We start from the raw sequence: 20,269 nt of genomic DNA, 5'->3' as shown, positions 1-20,269 counted from the left end.
GAATTCTACTAGCAGCTACTGTACCTCTACTGGTAAATCTGCATCCACATCTACTGCACTATTCTCGAAAGGTAGTAAGGCATAGACCACGCCTCCATCTTAATCTCATCTAAAAACCTGGACATAGAAAGTAGGTTAGTATTATTGGTTACTGGGGTAGGAGTGAGTCCTTCTCGCCGGGGTGCCAACACAATCTTTTTTCCCTTGATGCTAAGGGAATATGTATTCTTTCGTCCATCATGAATGACACTGCGATCATACTGCCAAGGTCGACCCAACAATATATGACACGCATCCATAGACACAACATCACACCAGACATTATCAAAATATTTTCTACCAATTGAAAAAGACACGAGGCATCGCCTATCAATTGTTACCTCACTGAATTTATTTAGCCATGACAACTTGTATGGCTTAGGATGACGGTGTCTTTAATTCAATTTTGGACAACCTCCTCGGACACTAGATTCTAATAACTGTCATTGTCAATGATCATTTTGCAAACTTTATCTGCAACTGTGCAGGTCGTGTGGAAAATACTGGTTCTCAACCAATCATCCCCTGAATCACCCTTGAGAGTCAGTAGACTCATGCGAATGACTAAAGTCTCATGACCATCTCCATACAACACATCATCAGTCTCATAATCGTCATATATGGGCTCGCCAATCTCCTCAGTCTCGTCTTCCGCGTTTTCCTCAATCAACAAATTTTTGCCCTTTTGACTGACAGGCTTCCTGCAATCAGTCCCTATTCCCTTGTTTACCACAACGAAAACATTTAATAGTAGGGTTAAATTACCCTGCAGTGCTGAGCAGGACGGAATCCTGAGGGCGAACTGGCCGACTGTTGTGATCGCTCCTGATCATTGGTCTCATGTTTTGCTATTTTTCAACAGCAAGCATGATGGTAAGCTTCCGAAACACTCCACAATGAAAAAGGCTGAGACATCTTGCAATGATTGGCGTAAACCCCCAAATACCACGCCACCATCTGCTCCTCAGTCTCATATAAATCGTTCCGGGTGACCAATTGGTAAAACTCCTCCGTGTAATTATCGACTGGTCGTGCGCCCTGCCTCAACGCATGAAGTCGCTGAAACAAGGTTTGCGTATAACCGAAGGGAAGGAAATGACCCTTCATCTTCTCCCAATCAGTGATCTTGGCCTTGTCCTGCCTGTCTCGTGAACATCGCAACTGCTCCTACCACGCAGACGATCTGCCCTTGAGTTTGATGGCGACCCGTTTCACTTTCACATGACTAGGGACTTCCTTATAATCAAAAATATCCATTTCATTAATCCAATCTACGAATCCCTCGGCCTGTAATGTACCATAAAACTTAGGGAGATCGACCCGAAAACTGAGGTCTCCATGACGCTCATCCCGACCACGGTGCTCCCGGAATAGAGCACGATTGTTATATGGGTTTTCGAAAATGGAATTAGTATCGTGATCAGAGGCCTCACGATCCTCAAAATCCTGCGCCATCAGGCGCTTGGTTAATTCTACGACTTGCCTCTGCAAATCCGCAATCATCGCATCTTGAACGTTGCGATCACGACGTTGGGCTTACTCATTTGGAACCTGCTCACGACAGCCATGGCCACGACCTCCACCATTGACACTGGTGAAATTTCCCAGAAGATTTGAAGCTCTGATGCCAACTGGGCCGGACATGATAGCGATTATCCTGTAGGCTGGTTCCAACAGATGATTCACAAGAGAAAATTCACCCAAAACCAGAGAAAACAAGTCTCTAGGATTTAACGAAATATTATAAAATCAAACAATGCAAAAATCAGTAGCCAAAAATCATGTTTATCCGAATTTTATAAAAAATAGCAAAATCCTGAAATTTACTCTAAATTGAAATTCGAAATAAAATAAACAACTTGCAAAAAATCCGGCCCAAATCGAATTTAAATTGACTTCCTAACTGACAAGCGAAATATTACCATAAATAGTAATAAATAAAACTAGTGATTCGAAGGGGAAATCGGAAGAATTTGAGGTCGAAAAAAGGCCACATGGATACATGTTGATGTAGACATCGTGTGCGTCGAAAAGGACTTTCTGAATTATGGTCTTATGCGCGATTCCGACACCCGTAGCCAAAGTTATGGCCAAAAGAGTGAAACACACTTAAAACGGCCCCAATAAGGAACATATCACAATCAACTCCCTCCTTTGCGTTGATATGCCAACTCATGGTATCTCAGCGCCATCAAGGTGCAATCTGACAGCTCAGCATCATCTGTCTCGGATCCCCCTGCATCAGTCACCACGGGTTGGAAAGAACTCATCCTTAAGTTCATAGTAGTGTCATCAGAATCCACAAAATAAGGACTTAGGTGCTTTACATTAAAGACATCAGAAGTATTCAAGTGACTGAGAAGGCACAACCTATAAGCATTATCATTGATCTTCTGTACGACCTCACAAGGTCCAATCTTCCAATCCTTAAGCTTATTATACTCACCAACAGGAAAACGATCACGAGATAATACAACCCAAACAAAATCACCAACATCAAAAAGTACCTGACGACGATGATTGTCAACCCAAGTCTTGTACTTGGTATTACTTTCATGAATGGTCTGTTTCACCTGCTCATGGATACCTCGAAATACTTCGCCATCTTATCTTCTTTAGACTGAAACGTCCTATACGTGGAATAGGGCTAAGTCAGCACCCCGGATGGGTTCTGACCATTGACAATCTCAAATGGACTTAAATGTGGTTCTATTTTTTGATATGTTGTAGGCAAATTCTGCTTGAGGCAATGCCAAATCCCACTGCTTCGGCTTCGTTCCTGCCAAACACCTCAAAAGGTTGCCCAAACTCCGTTTTACCACATCGGTCTGGCCATCCGTCTAGGGTGGTAGGAGCAACTAAAATTCAACTGCGTTCCAGTTTCCCCCACAGGCTCTTCTAGAAATATCAGATGAACTTTGTATCACGATCTAAAGTGATGGATCGAGGAACACCATGTAAACGTACAATCTCCCTGAAATAAAGATGGGCAATCCGGACAGCATCCACAGTCTTTCTGCAAGCTACAAAATGGGCCATCTTGGAAAACCTGTCAACCACAACAAAGATAGAATCGGATAAGCCCAATACAAATCCATGATGATATCGAACCAATGAGCTTCAGGAACAGGTAAGGGAGTGTACAAGCCCGCATTAGTGAGAACTCCTTAGATCGCTGGCACACATAACAACGGTCCATATAATGAGCCACATCACTAGTCAACTTAGGCCAATAAAAGTCAGAAGAGATAAGGGCCAAGGTCTTATATCGGCCAAAGTGTCCTCATTATGAACTTCACTTATAATTTGCTACCTCAATGAACAATCTGGAATGCACAACTGTAATCCACGAAACAGATGCCCATTATGCAAAACAAAATTATGACGGTGACTCTCAGTTACCTCCTAAAATATCCTTCCAAAGGAAGGATCATCTGCATACATATCTGTGAACGTCTCAAAGCCTGCAACTTTGGTACTCATGGTGGTGAGGAGTAAGGTACGACGCTCAGGCATCTGTGACGCGATTCAAACTCCCTGCTTGGTGCCTCAGCGTAAAAGTAATTCTTGCAGGTATGCCACCCACTTGGGACGTCTACCAGCTTGTGTTAGCCATTGATGTACTTAAGGCCTCATGATCGGTAAACAGAATAAACTCCTTCTGTACTAGGTAGTGACACCAATACTTCAGGGACTAAACTATGACTTAAACTCCAAATCATAAGTGGAATAATTTTCTTTGATCCCGATAGCTTCTCACTGAAAAAAGCAACCGGACGACTGCCTAACTCAGAACACCACCAATGCCAATGCCAGATGCATCACAATTTACCTCGAACACTTTGTAAAATCAGAAGTGCCAAAACTGGTGCCTCGTCATCTTCTGCTTGACCAGTTGAAAACTGGCCTCTGCCTCCTCAGACCACTGGAAATCACGCCCCTTGAGGCACTCTGTGATAGGGCAATCAAGTACTGAAATTTCTAATGAACTGGCGGTAGAAGATGTCAATCCATGAAACTTCGGATATCATGTAAGGTCCTTGGTCTGGGCCACTCCAAGACTACATCTATCTTTGACTGATCTACATGAACACCATTAGTAGACACAACAAAACAAGAAAAGTCACAGAAGTAGTGAAGAAAGAACACTTCCTCTGATTGACAAACAAGCACTCCTTTTTCAGCATATCAAAAATAGCACGAGGTGATTAAGTGTGAAGCCCATGTCGGACTATAAATGAGGATATCATCGAAGTAAACTACAAATTTCCCCATAAGAACGCAAGACCTGATGCATAAATCACATGAACGTACTGGGCGTATTGGATAACCCAAAAGGCATGACCATCCACTCATACAACCCTTGTGGCGTTTTAAACGCCGTCTTCACTCATCTCCAGCCTTATTCTGATTTGGTGGTATCGCTTTTAAGGTCAATTTTTGAGAATACCTAGAACCGGATATTGATCTAACATATCATCTAGACGGGGAATTGGAAACTATACTTCACTGTAATTCTATTGATCGCTGACTGTCAATACACATACGCCAAGAACCATCTTTCTTTGCACTAGCAGGGCAGGGACTGCACATGGATCATACTCTCTCGGATATAGCCCCTCTGCAATAACTCTTCCACCTGTCGCTGCAACTCTTCAGCCTCCTTGGGACTAAGCGATATGCTGGTCGATTTGGCAAACTTGACCAGGAACAAGGTCAATTTATGCTGAAATCCTATAGGTGGTAGCCCAGGAGGAGGATCCTCTGGCATCAAGTTAGAGAATTCTACTAGCAGCTGTACCTCTACTGGTAAATCTGCATCCCATCTACTGCACTATTCTCGAAAGGTAGTAAGGCATAGACCACGCCTCCATGCTCAATCTCATCTAAAAACCGGACATAGAAAGTAGGTTAGTATTATTGGTTACGGGGTAGGAGTGAGTCCTTCCGCCGGGGTGCCAACACAATCTTTTTTCCCTTGATGCTAAGGGAATATGTATTCTTTCGTCCATCATGAATGACACTGCGATCATACTGCCAAGGTTGACCCAACAATATATGACACGCATCCATAGACAACATCACACCAGACATTATCAAAATATTTTCTACCAATTGAAAAAGACACGAGGCATCGCCTATCAATTGTTACCTCACTGAATTTATTTAGCCATGACAACTTGTATGGCTTAGGATGAAGGTCTGTCTTCAATTGCAATTTCTGGACAACCTCCTCGGACATTACATTCTCACAACTGCCGTTGTCAATGATCATTTTGCAAACTTTATTTGCAACTATGCAGGTCGTGTGAAAAATATTGGTTCTCAACCAATCATCCCCTGAATCACCCTTGGGAATCAGTAGACTCTTGCGAACGACTAGATTCTCATGACCATCTCTATACAACACATCATCAGTCTCACCATTGTCATATATGGGCTCGCCAATCTCCTCAGTCTCGTCTTCTGCATTTTTCCTCAATCAACAAATTTTTGCCCTTTTAACTAGCAGGCTTCCTGTAATCAGTTGCCCTCTGCCCTTTTTCACCACAACGAAAACATTTAATAGTAGCGTTAGAATTACCCTACGGTGGCTGCTGAGCATGATGAGAACCCTGAGGGCGAACTGGCCGACTGTTGTGATCGCTCATGATCACTGGTCTCCTGTTTTACTGTTTTTTAACAGCAAGTGCACGCTTGTAAGGTTCCGAAACACTCCATAATGAATGAAGGCTGAGGACATCTTGCAAGGGTTGTCGTAAACCCCCCAAATACCGTGTCATCATCTGCTCCTTCGTCTGAGATAAATCGTTCCGGGCGACCAATTGGTTAAACTCCTCCGTGTAATCATCGACTGATCGTGCGCCCTGCCTCAACGCATGAAGTTGCTGAAATAAGGTTTGCGTGTAGCTGAAGATAAGGAAGTAACCCTTCATCTTCTTCTTCATCTTCTCCCAATCAGTGATATTGGCCTTGCCCTGCTTGTCTCGTGAACGTCACAACTGCTTCCACCACGTAGATGCTCTGCCCTTAAGTTTGATGGCGATCCGTTTCACTTTCACACGATCAGGGACTTCCTTATAATAAAAAATACGCTCCACTTCATTAATCCAATCCACGAATCCATTGGGCTGTAATGTACCAGAAAACTCAGGGAGATCAACCCGAAAATCGAGGTCTCCATGACGCTCCTCCCGACCACGGTGCTCCCGGAATAGAGCACGATTGTTATATGGGTTTTTGAAAGTGGAATTAGTATCGTGATCAGAGGCCTCACAATCCTCAAAATCCTGCGCCGCCAAGCGCTGGGTTAATTCTACGACTTACCTTTGCAAATCCGCAATCATCACATCCTGAACGCTGTGATCACGACGTTGGGCTTCCTCATTCGAAACCTGCTCATGACGACCACGACCTCCAACCATTGACACTGGTGAAATTTCCCATGAAGATGTTGAAGCTCTGATGCCAACTAATGCTGGACATGATAGCGATTATCCTATAGGCTGGTTCCAACAGATGATTCACAAGAGAAAATTCACCCAAAACCAGAGAAAACAAGTCTCTAGGGTTTAACGAAATATTATAAAATCAAACAATGCAAAAATTAATCCACAAGCTGGATTGTTATAACGAAAAATCATGTTTATCCGAATTTTACCAAAAATAGCAAAATCCTGAAAATCAATCTAAATTGAAATTCGAAATAAAATAAACAATCTGTAAAAAATTCGACCCAAATCGGATTTAAATTGACTTCCTAACTGACAAACGAAATATTACCATAAATAGTAAAAAATAAATAAAACTAGTGATTCAGAGGGGAAAAAAGGTAGAATTTGAGGTCGAAAAAAGGTCATATGGAGCCATGCTCATATGTACAGCGTGCGCGTCGAAAGGGGCTTTTTGAATTGGGGTCTTATGCACGATTCCGACACCCGTAGCCAAAGTTATGGTCAAAAGACTGAAACACGCTCAAAACGGCCCCAATGAGGAACATATCACAATCAACTCCCGCCTTTGCGTCGATCTGCCAACTCTTGGTATCTCAGCGCCATCAAGGTGCAATCTGACAGCTCAGCATCATCTGTCTCGGATCCCCCTGCATTAGTACCAGAGTAGTCAGGCTTATGTTTTGGATACTTAGCGAGGAAAGTCAGGTAAGTACATTTTAATTATTTATGTATATGCTATAATAGTCATAATAGTATGAAATATTGATGTGTGTATGGTAATTACAAAAAGGGCACTTCGTGTGCTAAAATGTTAATAAATTCATACTAAGTGTATGGATTTCCATATAGGGCAAGTCGTGTGCTAACATGAAAAGAAATTCATACTAAGTGTATGAATTTCCATATAGAGCACTTCGTGTGCTAAAATGTTAAGAAATTCATACTAAGTGTATGAATTTCCATATAGGGCACTTCGTGTACTAACACGAGAAGAAATTCATACTAAGTGTATGAATTTCCATATAGGGCACTTCGTGTGTTAACATGAGAAGAAATTCATACTAAGTGTATGAATTTCCATATAGGGCACTTCGTGTGCTAAAATGTTAAGAAATTCATACTAAGTGTATGAATTTCTATATAGGGCACTTCGTGTGCTAACATGAGAAGGAATTCATACTAAGTGTAGGAATTTCCATATAGGGCACTTCGTTTGCTAACATGAGAAGAAATTCATACTAAGTGTATGAATTTCCATATAGGGCACTTCTTGTGCTACCATGAGAAGGAATTCATACTAAGTGTGTGAATTTCCATATAGGGCACTTCGTGTGCTAACATGGGAAGGAATTCATACTAAGTGTATGAATTTTCATATAGGGCACTTCGTGTGCTAACATGGGAAGGAATTCATACTAAGTGTGTGAATTTCCATATAGGGCAATTCGTGTGCTAACATGGGAAGGAATTCATACTAAGTGTATGAATTTTCAAATGGGGTACCATGTGTGCTAAAATGATAAGAAATTCATCCTAAGTGTATGAATTTTCGTATAGGAAATATATATGTATAAACCTAAGAAATTCCTGATAAAAAAAGTGGACTTTTTTTATATTGATAATGGGTATTCAAACCATGCAGATTTTAGTGATGGTTGATAAATGACGGTATTAGCACTATCGTTGTAAACCATATAGTGTTATAGAATTGAAAGAATCTCTAAATGAACTACAGTATAGGCGCTACGTGTGCATCTTAATAAATGAACAGGAATAAGAAGTTGGTAAATTACCATGTGAGCACTAAGGGTGTAAATGTATAAGGGTTATTATAAATTAAAAGAGAGTTAATTGATATTAAAAGTAAGTATTAGAGTAAAAACTATTCCAAATTAAAATATTTAAGGCCTAACTGTGCATTTGATAGAAATGTGTCATTTATGCCAGTTAGATGAAAGGTTAAGTGCCTTTGAGGCCTAACTGTGCATTTGACAGAAATGTGTCATTTATGCCAGTTAGATGAAAGGTTAAGTGCCTTTAAAGCCTAACTGTGCATTTGACAGAAATGTGTCATTTATGTTGGTTAGATGAAAGGCTAAGTGCCTTTGAGGCCTAACTGTGCATTTGACAGAAAGGTGTCATTTATGCCGCTTAGATGAAAGGCTAAGTGCCTTTGAGGCCTATATGTGGATTTGACAGAAAGATGTCATTTATGCCAGATAGATGAAAGGCTAAGTGCTTTTGAGGTAGACATGCACAAAGTAGGATAAAAAACCGATCCAGTTTTTTCACCTAGCCAAAAAACCGAATTAAAAAAAAACTGGTTCGGATCCTAACCGGTTTGGAGGGCTGAATGGTGTAACCGGTTTCGGTTTGAAAAAAAAAACCGTTTTTTTAAAAACCAGATATAAAAAACTGATTTTAATATTAATAAAATTACATCATCATCAATTGCACCAAAGTTTACGATAATTGAAATATTTAAATACTTCCAAGTTCGATAAATTCAAATACTTAAAAACTTCCAAGTTCGATAAATGAAACAAAGTTTAAAAATAAACTACATCGACATCTCTTCATCATCATCATCACCTTCTTCGTTTGGAGGGGATATTCCAAGTTCGACTTCTTCAATGTATAAGTTTTCTTCCAAATCGACATCAATTGCATCTTCTAGGGTGGTGATATGTTGCTTCCAAGCCGCTCCATCCAAATAATCCTTCAAACAACTGCATACTTCCACCGACTCGGGACTTAGTCTTAATCTCCGTTGCGATATAACCCTGCCACTAACAACAAAAGCAGATTTCGAAGCTACCGTAGAAGCTTGGACGGTTAGTAAATCACGGGCCTTGGCTGCTAGAATCGGAAATAGTGCTTCATTTTCTTTCCACCAAGCCAAAATATCCAAACTTTCAAACTCTTCAAATGTCATTTTTGATAGAAAATCGCATAACATGTAATTTCCCAACTCGCTACTTGGGGTGGTAGTACGTGATCGTTTGGATTGAGAATTTACTAAAGTGTTAAAAAGTGACAAATTTATGTTACTTGGACGTCTACTAGATGATTTCGATTTCGTTTTCATTTGATCATGTATTACACTACTTGATCTGTATTTAGTTAAATAAATTGCAAACATGTCTCTAAAACATTTGTTAAAATAATTTATTTGGTTTTGGACAAAGTTAGGTATATCATTGGTTATATTAAAAGCAAACGTAATTTGTTCGATTAGTGTTTTAACCCCGCCAACATTTAACGTTGGGTTTAAAGCGGTGGCATAAGTAAAAATGGGGGGAATCTCCTTAAAATATTTTAAAAGTTTTTCCTTCATTGCAAAGCCAATTTCTTGAAAAACTTCGGTTTCAAATTCAAAGTCATTTAGTCGGGTAGTCAACAAAAATATTTGATTAAGAACCAACAGGGTAGTAGGGTAATAAACACCGGATAAAAAAGTTGTTGCATTTTTAAAAATCCCAAGCAAATCAGTTATTTTGGTTATAGTTTCCCAACTCGAATCTAGATAAATTTTTGGGACATGGCCCCTTTCGAAAAGCTGATCGTGAAATGTTTGCAATGTTTCCCTTTGCCTTAAGGCAGTATGCATCATCATTCAAGTTGAGTTCCAACGAGTTAGACAATCCAAATTAGGACCCAAAACTTTTTTATTAACCGACTTACAAAATCATTTATAATCATTTAGTCTTTTGTTGTTGTTACAAAGAACCGATTTTATCATTGCTTTAAATTATATTCTAATCGGCTCAATAACCTCCAAACTGGCTTGCATGGATAAATTAATTATGTGTGCAACACAACGGGTATAAAAAAACGCACCGTCTAAAATCGGTGAAAGTAATATTTTCAATCTTGGAACCGCGTTTGTATTATTCGATGCATTATCAAAGGATATAGAAAAAAATTTATTTTCTAATTTATAAAGACAAATTACCCTTTTTAAAAGTGTAAATAAATTAGCACCGGTATGCGGCTCACCGAATAATTCAAACGCGATTATTCTTTTCATCATTTGCCAATTATCTTGATCTAACCGATGTGTCGTAATGGCTAAAAAAGAATTTCCGGTATTATGAGAGGAACTCCAAACGTCATATGTAAGCGACACACCATAACGATGTTTTTGGAATCCTAAAATCAATTTTTCCCTCGCCGTACGCCACATTTTTATAGCATATCTTCTAAGGGTAGTACAACTTACTTGAGTATAACATGGTTGCATTAGTTGTTGAATTGTTGCCGTGAAATCTTCATCATCAAAGTGATCGAAAGACAATGCTTTTGTAATCACGAACTTTGTAAACGTTTCTCGTCATTTTTCGTTGTCGTAAACAAAAACACCACCTTGCGGTGTAAGATTCGATTGACTTGGATCCGATCTTGAGCGAAGTGCCTTGCATGATTTTGTAAAATGGTTCTTCAACGTTGTGTTTCCTTCCGGTGCAAGAAACTTTAGACAAAGTTTACAACGCACCCTCCTCGAGCCATTTGACATCTCACATAAATCGTAGTGATCCCAAATATATTTGTTTCGATCACTCTCACGACTTCAAGGTTTCCCCCGACGGAAGATTCAGTCGTGTTAGTTGTAGCCATGATGAACAAAAAAATACAAAAATAAGATTTGAGAGATGTTTATGTGTTGTGTAATAGGATTTTAGAAAGTTGTTATCAACCAAATACATCCCCAACCTATTTATACATGTTTAGGGTGGTAAAATGGTAAAAAATTTTAAAAAAAGGTCACAAAACCTCCCCCAACGGCTATATTAACGGCTAGTTTTTTAAACCCCAAACCATATTTTTTTAGATAAAAAACCATTTTTTATCCTATTTTTTCAAACCTGTTTTTAATCAGGTAAAAAAACCGGTTATACTATCCAGTTTTAAAATATCCGATCCGGTTTAAAAAAATCGGTTTTTCCAAATCTAGTTTCGGATATTTTTTGCACAAAATCGGATATTCGATTTTTTGTGCACCTCTATTTTGAGGCCTAACTGTGCAAATGGCAGAAATGTGTCATTTATGTCAGTTAAATGAACGGTTAAATACCGTTGAGTAAAAGAATAAAGGCCTAACTGTGCAATTGACAGAAATGTGTCAATTATGCTAGTTAGATGAACGGTTAAACACTATTGAATAAAAGAATAATGGATTAGCTGTGCATTTTACAGGAAAGTGTCAAATATGTAAGTTAAATGAAAAGCTAAATATCTTTGTCTAAAAGAATAAAGGAATTATAATGTAATGTAATATGAATGGTATATAAGTGATATGAAGGGATGCTATATATATATATATATATATATATATAATGTTAAAAAATGCATAAGTAGTATGAAGGGATGTTAAAAAGGAAAAATGTAAACAGAACATAATAGGCATGAAAGGATGCATTAAGACATGAAAGGATGCAAAAGATGTCATAAATTAAATGTATAAATGGATGTGTTAATACATGAAAAGGGACAAAATTGAATTTAATGAACTAACGAGAAATATGTTGGACATACTAAAATTGGTTATGAGAATAAAATGACCAAGGTTTGGTTATGAAACGAAGGATTTCACTAATTCCTATGGATGTTATGACTTAGTTTGAAGTAATATAACTATGAGATACTGTTGTATAACTGTAATATCCTTGTAGTATTATGTCTCACTAAGTAATTACTTAACATGTGTTTATTTCACGAGTAGGTAAAAGCAAGAATTAGTTGCGTAAGGAGTGTAGATGTTGCAGCAGCTTTCATCAATTAAATGTTGACTCACCAGCATTATGACAATTTTATTCATTTTGAAAACTTAATTGACATGTAATTAAACTATAGTAAATATTTTGTAATGTACTAAAATGATAGTTTTATAATGTTGATTTTATAAACATCATATTTTGTAGTTGATCAAATGAAAACACATTTTTACGGGTTTTCAAATGATAAAAAATTTTATAACGTGATGTGACATTTATATCTCGTGTACGAAAAAGTATACGGGATATGATTGTTCCATTATAACTATAGGATATTGGTTTAGTCACAATTCATAGATCCATTTTAACATATTATGAATGAATTCTACTCATTTGAATGTTGATTAGCACTACATTAAAAAATGGATGTTGTTCCGTTGCAGAATGTCAAGCAAACAGAAATGAAAACTCCCCTCATCACCATCACTGACATCTTCAGTATCTCACAGACCAATCAAATTGTTCCACTTCAGAAGGCGCCGAATGAGATCCTCCGCCTCCACTGCCATTTCCACAGCCACCAATGCCGTGAACCCCCTTATAACCTTCGACCACAATAGGTACTTTCTTCTCGCCGCGTGTCCATTTTATTTCTCTCTCTCTCTCGTCCATCAACATGACTGACGATCAGATCTTTTTTCCCCTACTTATTTTCATTATTTTTTTTACTGTTTTGACTTCGATTTGGACTTGATAATGTGTAATGTGATTTAAAGTATTTGCGTGGAAAATACGAGCACGTGTTGTTTTCGTCGGCCATTTGATGATTGCTGGTAAATTCTAGCTCCATTTTGATTGAATTTTCATTTTTTATCCCTTTATTTTGATTTTTTAGGTGAAACTTTCATGATCAATACTTTATTGGCGTCTATCAGTGTTTAGTTTAGTAATTGAGCGATGTGGTGGCAGATTGCTACTTTGCTAGTGATTTAAGTTGGCTTTTACTAAGAACGTTTATGAAATCCGTTATCTTTTTTTATGGAACTTAGTTTGCTTTTGGAGCAAATTGAACGGCAACTGAGTGGGTAATGGAAGGCACAGTAGCTTAGATTTGACTAGGATATGTTGTTTTCTAGTGAAAATATGAAAGTAAGTAATGTCTCGATTGCAGGTAAGCTTAAGTTGTATTTAAATTACATTACTTGATTTCGCCTTTGGTTTGATCTTTCTGCTTCTTTCTTGCGCTAGATTTTATTTGGCTATGTGTTTTCTTGCTTTTGTAATTGATAAGCATAGACTAATATTGCTAGTGTTTTTAAGATAGCTTTAGTTTATTAGAACGTTGCTGTAACCTTTGATTGTTAGAGGTTGACGGAAACTAATTTAAGTTAATTTTTGCATAGATATTTTGTGGAAATTTGCAATGTTTGTTTGAGATATTTTCATGGAATGATCTGTTGCTAATATGAAGGTTTCTTTGAATTTTTGTGTGATTATATTAATTTTATTATTGACAGGGACGCGTATGGATTTGCGGTGAGACCTCAACATGTAAAAAGATACAGAGAATATGCTAATCTTTACAAGGTACTTATCTGGTTTCTACTACTGCTTGTAATCTAAGCTCGTCACCTTCTTGCAGCTGCTGAAGGAAAACCGAAAAAGAACAGGATACTTAAATGCTAACTCATATATCATGGTGAATATTGGTAATGTATTCTCTGAATCTATAGAACAACTTCAGCAAATAAATTAATATTTTTTAATAATATAAATTCTGTTAATATTTAAATTAGCATATTTCCCCTAATCATTTTTCCTTTCCAGTTATGGCCCCTGAATAATATCAAGCTCTATGGTTCAGAAATTCAATAGGTTCTTTGACTAATTCTTGGGCGACAGATGTAGGCCGAGCCAAATAATTTCAGCTAAGATGTATAACAGGTTTATATTGTATCTAAACCCATGACTTTAGGAAGAAGAGGAGGAAAGATCAGATAGGTGGAGTGATTTTTTGGACCGCCAAGCAGATTCCTCTCAGTTGCCTTGCGAAGGGATACCGTCAAAGGAAGGCAAGGAAGTCTCACATGCAGAAGCTTGCAGAGGATGCGAACAATGAAATCCAGAAGGGAGCTGAAGGAGATGGTTTATGTGAAAGGAAATATGGTTCTGATAGTATATCTGAGAATGATACAGAAAAAGAGAAGGTACAGTCTGAACCAGAGAAAAGAGTTCATCGAATCCACATATGGAATGAAATCAGACCATCCCTTCGAGCCATTGAAGATTTAATGAGTATTCGTGTGAATAGAAAGACAGCTCATCTAAAAATGAACGAGAAATTGCACGGGGGAAGCCGTTAGCTCCTACTGAAGATGCTAGAATCCCAAAGGGAGCATTAGAAGAGGATTCTGAGGATGAATTTTATGATGCAGAGAGATCTGATTCTGTTCAGGATTCCCCTACAAGTGACAGCGGGAGTACCACTATAAGCGCTGCTGCTATGGATGCAGCATCTATAGAAACTTTGTTTCCCTGGAAAGAAGAGTTAGAAGTTCTTGTTCGTGGTGGAGTACCAATGGCTCTTAGGGGAGAGGTATTTTATTTGATGTACTTTCATTTTCTCTTGATCTTCAATATTGCCTATTTCCTTCTTGAACTTGGTCATTACAGCTTTGGCAAACCTTTGTTGGTGTGAGGACACGTCGACTGGAGAATTATTATAAGGATCTGCTTGCTAATGGAAATAACTCTGTCAACAACACTGAACAAGAGAGCATCCCATCAGATTGTAAGTGTTCAACCATAGAGTCAATCTGTGGGCCCGAGAAATGGAAGGGGCAGGTTGAGAAGGTTGCTCCGTGTGAAGTTTTCAGAATTCTGTATTTTGTCTCTTCAGCAGCTAGTGCTACCATTTTTTTTGGTGTTACTGTTATTAGTTTGAGTTTCATAGCTGATTAATGGCTCTAAAAGCAGGATTTGCTCAGGACATTCCCAGGCCACGTTGCTCTGGATGATGATGGTAGAAATGCTTTGAGACGTTTGCTTACAGCATATGCTCGACGTAATCCCTCTGTTGTGTACTGTCAGGTATTAGGTTCAGAAATATGTTTCTGATGTGCGTGTTTGGAGAGTTTTAAATTTTATAGGGATAAGTTTTTTCTCTCATGCAGGCCATGAATTTCTTTGCTGCATTGTTACTCCTCTTGATGCCTGAAGAAAATGCCTTCTGGTAGGTTATGGGACTCAATTGAGAAAATTCTTGCAAACCCCATATTCCTTGTTTTATCCGTGAAATTTATTTTTCACAGGCATATTTTGTTGCTGGAACATAATTATTCTCTGCTATGCACTGTTAACAACAACAAAAAAATACTCTCTGGCTATGCACATGATTTGCATGTTTTCTTATCTTGTTTATTTGGTAGAATTCACTATGTCTAATGCATAGCGTGGCCATTAATAATTAGTGAATTATGGTTTTATATCCTTATGTTGTGGTATACATTCCAGGACTTTGGTGGGCATTATTGATGACTATTTTGATGGATGTTACTCGGAGGAGATGATTGAATCTCAGGTAATATTTTGCATAACTCTTTCTCCTTGTCAGTCAATTTCTACTATCTGCTTTCTCCTAATTGAGAAAATTAAAGCAGTTGATTGTTATTATTTAGATAATTATCCCTGTAACTTGTGGCCTTTTGTTAGGTTGACCAACTTGTCTTTGAGGAGTTGATGCGTGAAAGATTTCCCTAACTGGGTTTTATTTTCTTTCAACATCTGTTCCTTTTGTGCTTGAATTTTCCACGTGTCTTTCCATTGCAATTTTTTGGGCAGGCAGTTTATGATAGACACTTTTTGTTCATTGCAGTCAATCACCTAGATTATCTGGGAGTTCAAGTGGCATGGGTTACTGGACCATGATTCTTTCCATTTTCATGAACATGCTTCCCTGGGAAAGTGGTCAGGTTCCATGCTGTCTTGTAGCAATGCTTTACTAGTTACACAATCTGTCACATTATTTAAGAAGTTCCTTTTATGGTTGCTGCCTTTGTTGCTAGTTTACTAACGATGCACTTTCTTTTAGCACAATAACCTGTCCTTACAAGCTTCCTAATGGGTTTCTCCTCATTACTGTGCTTCAAGTCTGGGATGTGATCCTGTTTGAAGGAAATTGTGTCATGCTTTTTAGGACAGCACTTGCTTTAATGGAGTTATATGGTATGGGGTAAAAGACATGAGTGTTCTGAAATTTATGATATTATCAGGAAAGATGAGGTTTAGAATGACAATGAGCTGCTTTAATCTGCTAAATGTAACTAAGTATTCTTACAGGCCCTGCACTAGTTACAGCTAAGGATGAGGGAGATGCAGTTACTTTACTGTAATCATTGGCTGGCTCAACATTTGACAGCAGTCAACTTGTATTGACAGCTTGTATGGGTTACCAAAATGTCAACGAAAAAAGATTACAAGAGTTAAGAGAGAGGCATCGGTCAGCTTTAATAACTGCAGTTGAGGAAAGATCAAAAGGTCTTCAAGCTTGGAAAAATTGTCATGGCCTGGCATCTAAGCTATATAATTTAATCATGACCCTAAATCAGTGCTTATGGAAACAAATAAGGCAGGACAATTGGTTGATTTACAAACAAATGTGGATCTCTCTCGTTCAGAGTCTGGTTCCATGAATGAGGACAAAGTTCTTATTAGTCTGACTGGGGATGCTGAGTTGCATGCTATACCAGATTTACAAGAGCAGGTATCATTTACATTTCCCTTTTCGTGAATAAAAGATTTCATTTTTTTAGTGTTGCATTTGTCTGAGTGGATGATCTTGTTTCCTAGCCAGTAGAATAGACCCATTTTGCATGACCACTCACTTGTTTGCATTGTGAATTAGAAATATATTGAATTTGAATAACCTTATGCACTCTCTGATCTTGAGAATTTTTTCTAGTTCCATGTATGATTGACCCTACTATGGATACAGTGGTACAGAATTTAACATAAGATATTTCCTTAAAGGTGGTTCAGAGGGATTCATGGTGGCCAGTCACAGTTACTTGATTCTGTGCTTAATTAGTTGAATAATTCTTCTGTCATCAATAATGTATGCATATGTTAGATTGTGTTATGAGCTCTCTTTCTAGTGTCAAATTTTAGGCCCATATGGAACCTATTTCAAATGCTGTCAAGGATGATCAGATTGATCCTGTAGTTCATATCAGAACTTTTATTTTGCCATGTTCTATAAACTCTCAATAAAAAAAATTCTATTTATTTGTCTGTGTGAATTTTTGTGTTGATTTCATATGCAAAACGGCCCACCTTGGTTAACAGAGGCCTCGCTAATAAATTTTGGATCTATAGGCACTGGCAACTGGCAAGTTGAAGAAATTAGGAAAATCATATCAGAATTCTTTGCATGGGATTTTGTTAGCTTGGATTATGTTGTTCCAATAGTCTTAATTTCTTATTAAAATCATGTGCAGGTTGTATGGTTAAAGGTTGAGTTGTGCAAGTTGCTGGAAGAGAAAAGATCAGCTGTCTTCAGGTCAGTAATTTATATTATCTAGATGGTTTTCAAGTTTTGCAACCCTCGGCTTGCCATAGACTGTTTAACTGCGACAGTGCAATTTATTTTGTTGGTTGTATATTTTTATTCTCACTTGCTCTTTACTTACTTTATACATGGACATAGCTTAGCTACCACATTACCATGGTGTACAGATTGGATATTTAACTATGTAGCATTTTATGCTGGAATTCTTGGCTTGTTATAAAATAATCCTGTTTTCCCCTTCCGCCTAAATAAACCCTTTTGAATGTGACATCAACAATCTCGCTTCTTCCTCATTTGTGTCAGATCTGAGGAGCTAGAGACGGCTTTGATGGAGATGGTTAAGCAGGATAACCGGCGTCAATTAAGTGCTAGGGTAAACTGGCAAATCTTTAATAGTGACTGTTATTTTGACATGGATATATTGCCCTTGCAATTTTTTCCCATTTCCCTTTACTGATTTTTTACAGTAGATTTTCCAACTTTATTATGACCATTATTAAACTACAGCCATCGTTATACTTGTTTGTTTGCTTTTCTACCTGGCACTTTGTGCTCTCTAATCAAGTTGTATGCCGGGATTCTCAATGTATGTTTGCTCCCTAATCAAGTTGTATGCTGGGGTTCTCAATGTATGTTCTATCTCTAGCCAATACAGGGCATACAATTCGATTAATGTTGCTATCGTACTACCAGAACTAGCAAAAAGCCATTGTATCTGGTTGTCATGGCTCTTGCCTGATTCATTGATATAGGCTATACAGCTTGCTAGCAATCTATTTGCTTGATGTTCTGTGTTTTCCTGACTTGAAAGTTGCTAGGTGTTTTCTTCAGAGGAATATATCGCATGCTAAGCATCCACATCTTATTTTTAGGTGGAGCAATTAGAACAAGAAATTGCTGAGCTTCGTAATGCACTTTCTGAGAAGCATGAACAAGAAAATGCAATGCTTCAGGTTTAATTGGTTTTCCTCATGTTCAATTAGAGGAAGTTTGTCTTCTCTTATTAGACATGTCTGGATGATTATTAGGTTTGTTGCACATTTCGTAGGTCCTAATGAGAGTGGAGCAAGAACAAAAGGTTACTGAAGATACTCGCAGATTCATTGAACAAGACGCTGCTGCCCAAAGATATACTGCTCAAGTGCTTCAGGTACTAAAATAAAATTTGTTACAATTGAGGGGGCCAAATGAGATATTAAACCAATAATTTAATGTGACATGTCATTCTCTCAACATCAGCTAATGGCAAGGTGCCCATTTTATAACAAAATCAAAATTTTAATGTTTATTTTGTACTTTTTAGAAGTTGTGACAACAATCATTTCAGCATAATTTAATGACCATTTGTATAATTTGCAATAACGTGCTCTTTTCCATTTCTAGCAAAAGAACCCCCCCCCTACAAAAAGAAGAAGAAAGAAAGGCAATGCAAGTACTGAATATACGTTTATTCGGTTTCATCACCATTTGTTTAATGCAGGAAAAGTATGAAGAGGCCGTTGCTTAACTTGCTGAAATGGAGAAAAGAGTGGTAATGGCAGAATCGATGTTTGAGGCTACCTTACAGTACCATTCTGGTCAAAGTAAAGTCCAATCTTCTCCACGGTGCGTAATTTAATTAACCTTTTCCCAATTTCATAATGTTTAATCGGTTGTGTACATGTTTCTGGAGCCAGAGGTTTGGCGATGACAACATTTATTTTCTCTCTCTAATGTTAGTCTTTCTATTTCTTGCAACCACATTACTCATCATGCTTGTGCATAAGTTTCTCTCTTCTAATCGTTATAAGATTGCAGATCGCCACATCCGGATTCATCGGCACTCAGCAATCAAGAGCCCCAACAAGAAATCCCAGCCCGGAAGATTAGTTTACTCTCCCGACCATTTGGACTTGGCTGGCGTGACAGAAACAAGGTTTGTTTTCTCAGTTTTACTGATGACCTGTGGGATGATAAGATGACTGCTTTGCTTGATTAAAATGTTTAACAATTTGCACAGCAAAGTGATGAACAATCAAGAAAGATGTATATATTTCCTTGTCATTTTGATTTTAACAATATCCAACAAAACAGGGACAGCCGAGTAACGCAGATGCATCGGACAACGGGCAGCCTACAAATGTGGATCAGAATACCGAAATCCAACAGAAAGACTCGATCAATAAGGAAACAAATGACGAGGAAACAGATAGAACCGAAGTTCCAGATAAGGCTTGAGAGAATTGCTGGTATGTCTTGTTCTAATACCTGCATACATCGCCACATCCATCATTTGATGCCTGCAATTCATCCATTAAGTAGATAAAATATTGAAATTTAGCATCGGCAATGCAGGAGAGTTAATAACTTCGTCCGTTGTATTTTTTGATCGGAAAACCAAATAATACTCTGCCATTAATAGTACTTTTCATCTGTAACTAATAATGCTTGTCCGTAGAAGTAAAGAAAATGTAATAACAAGACATCATAATAGAAAATGAACTGCAAGTATATGT

General features: G+C 38.0%; 1 pseudogene; it reads left to right on the top strand.

Annotated features, from left to right (window-relative positions):
• The first annotated feature begins 12,690 nt into the window (after positions 1-12,690).
• Positions 12,691-19,392, top strand: LOC120165854 (annotated as a pseudogene).
• Positions 19,393-20,269: the final 877 nt, after the last annotated feature.

This window comes from Hibiscus syriacus, unplaced genomic scaffold, assembly GCF_006381635.1.
Source record: "Hibiscus syriacus cultivar Baekdansim isolate YM2019G1 unplaced genomic scaffold, ASM638163v2 tig00111617_pilon, whole genome shotgun sequence".
NCBI classification, from domain to species: domain Eukaryota; kingdom Viridiplantae; phylum Streptophyta; class Magnoliopsida; order Malvales; family Malvaceae; genus Hibiscus; species Hibiscus syriacus.
The sequence above is the reverse complement of the archived record's forward strand: the minus strand, read 5'-3'. Positions and strand labels throughout refer to the sequence as shown.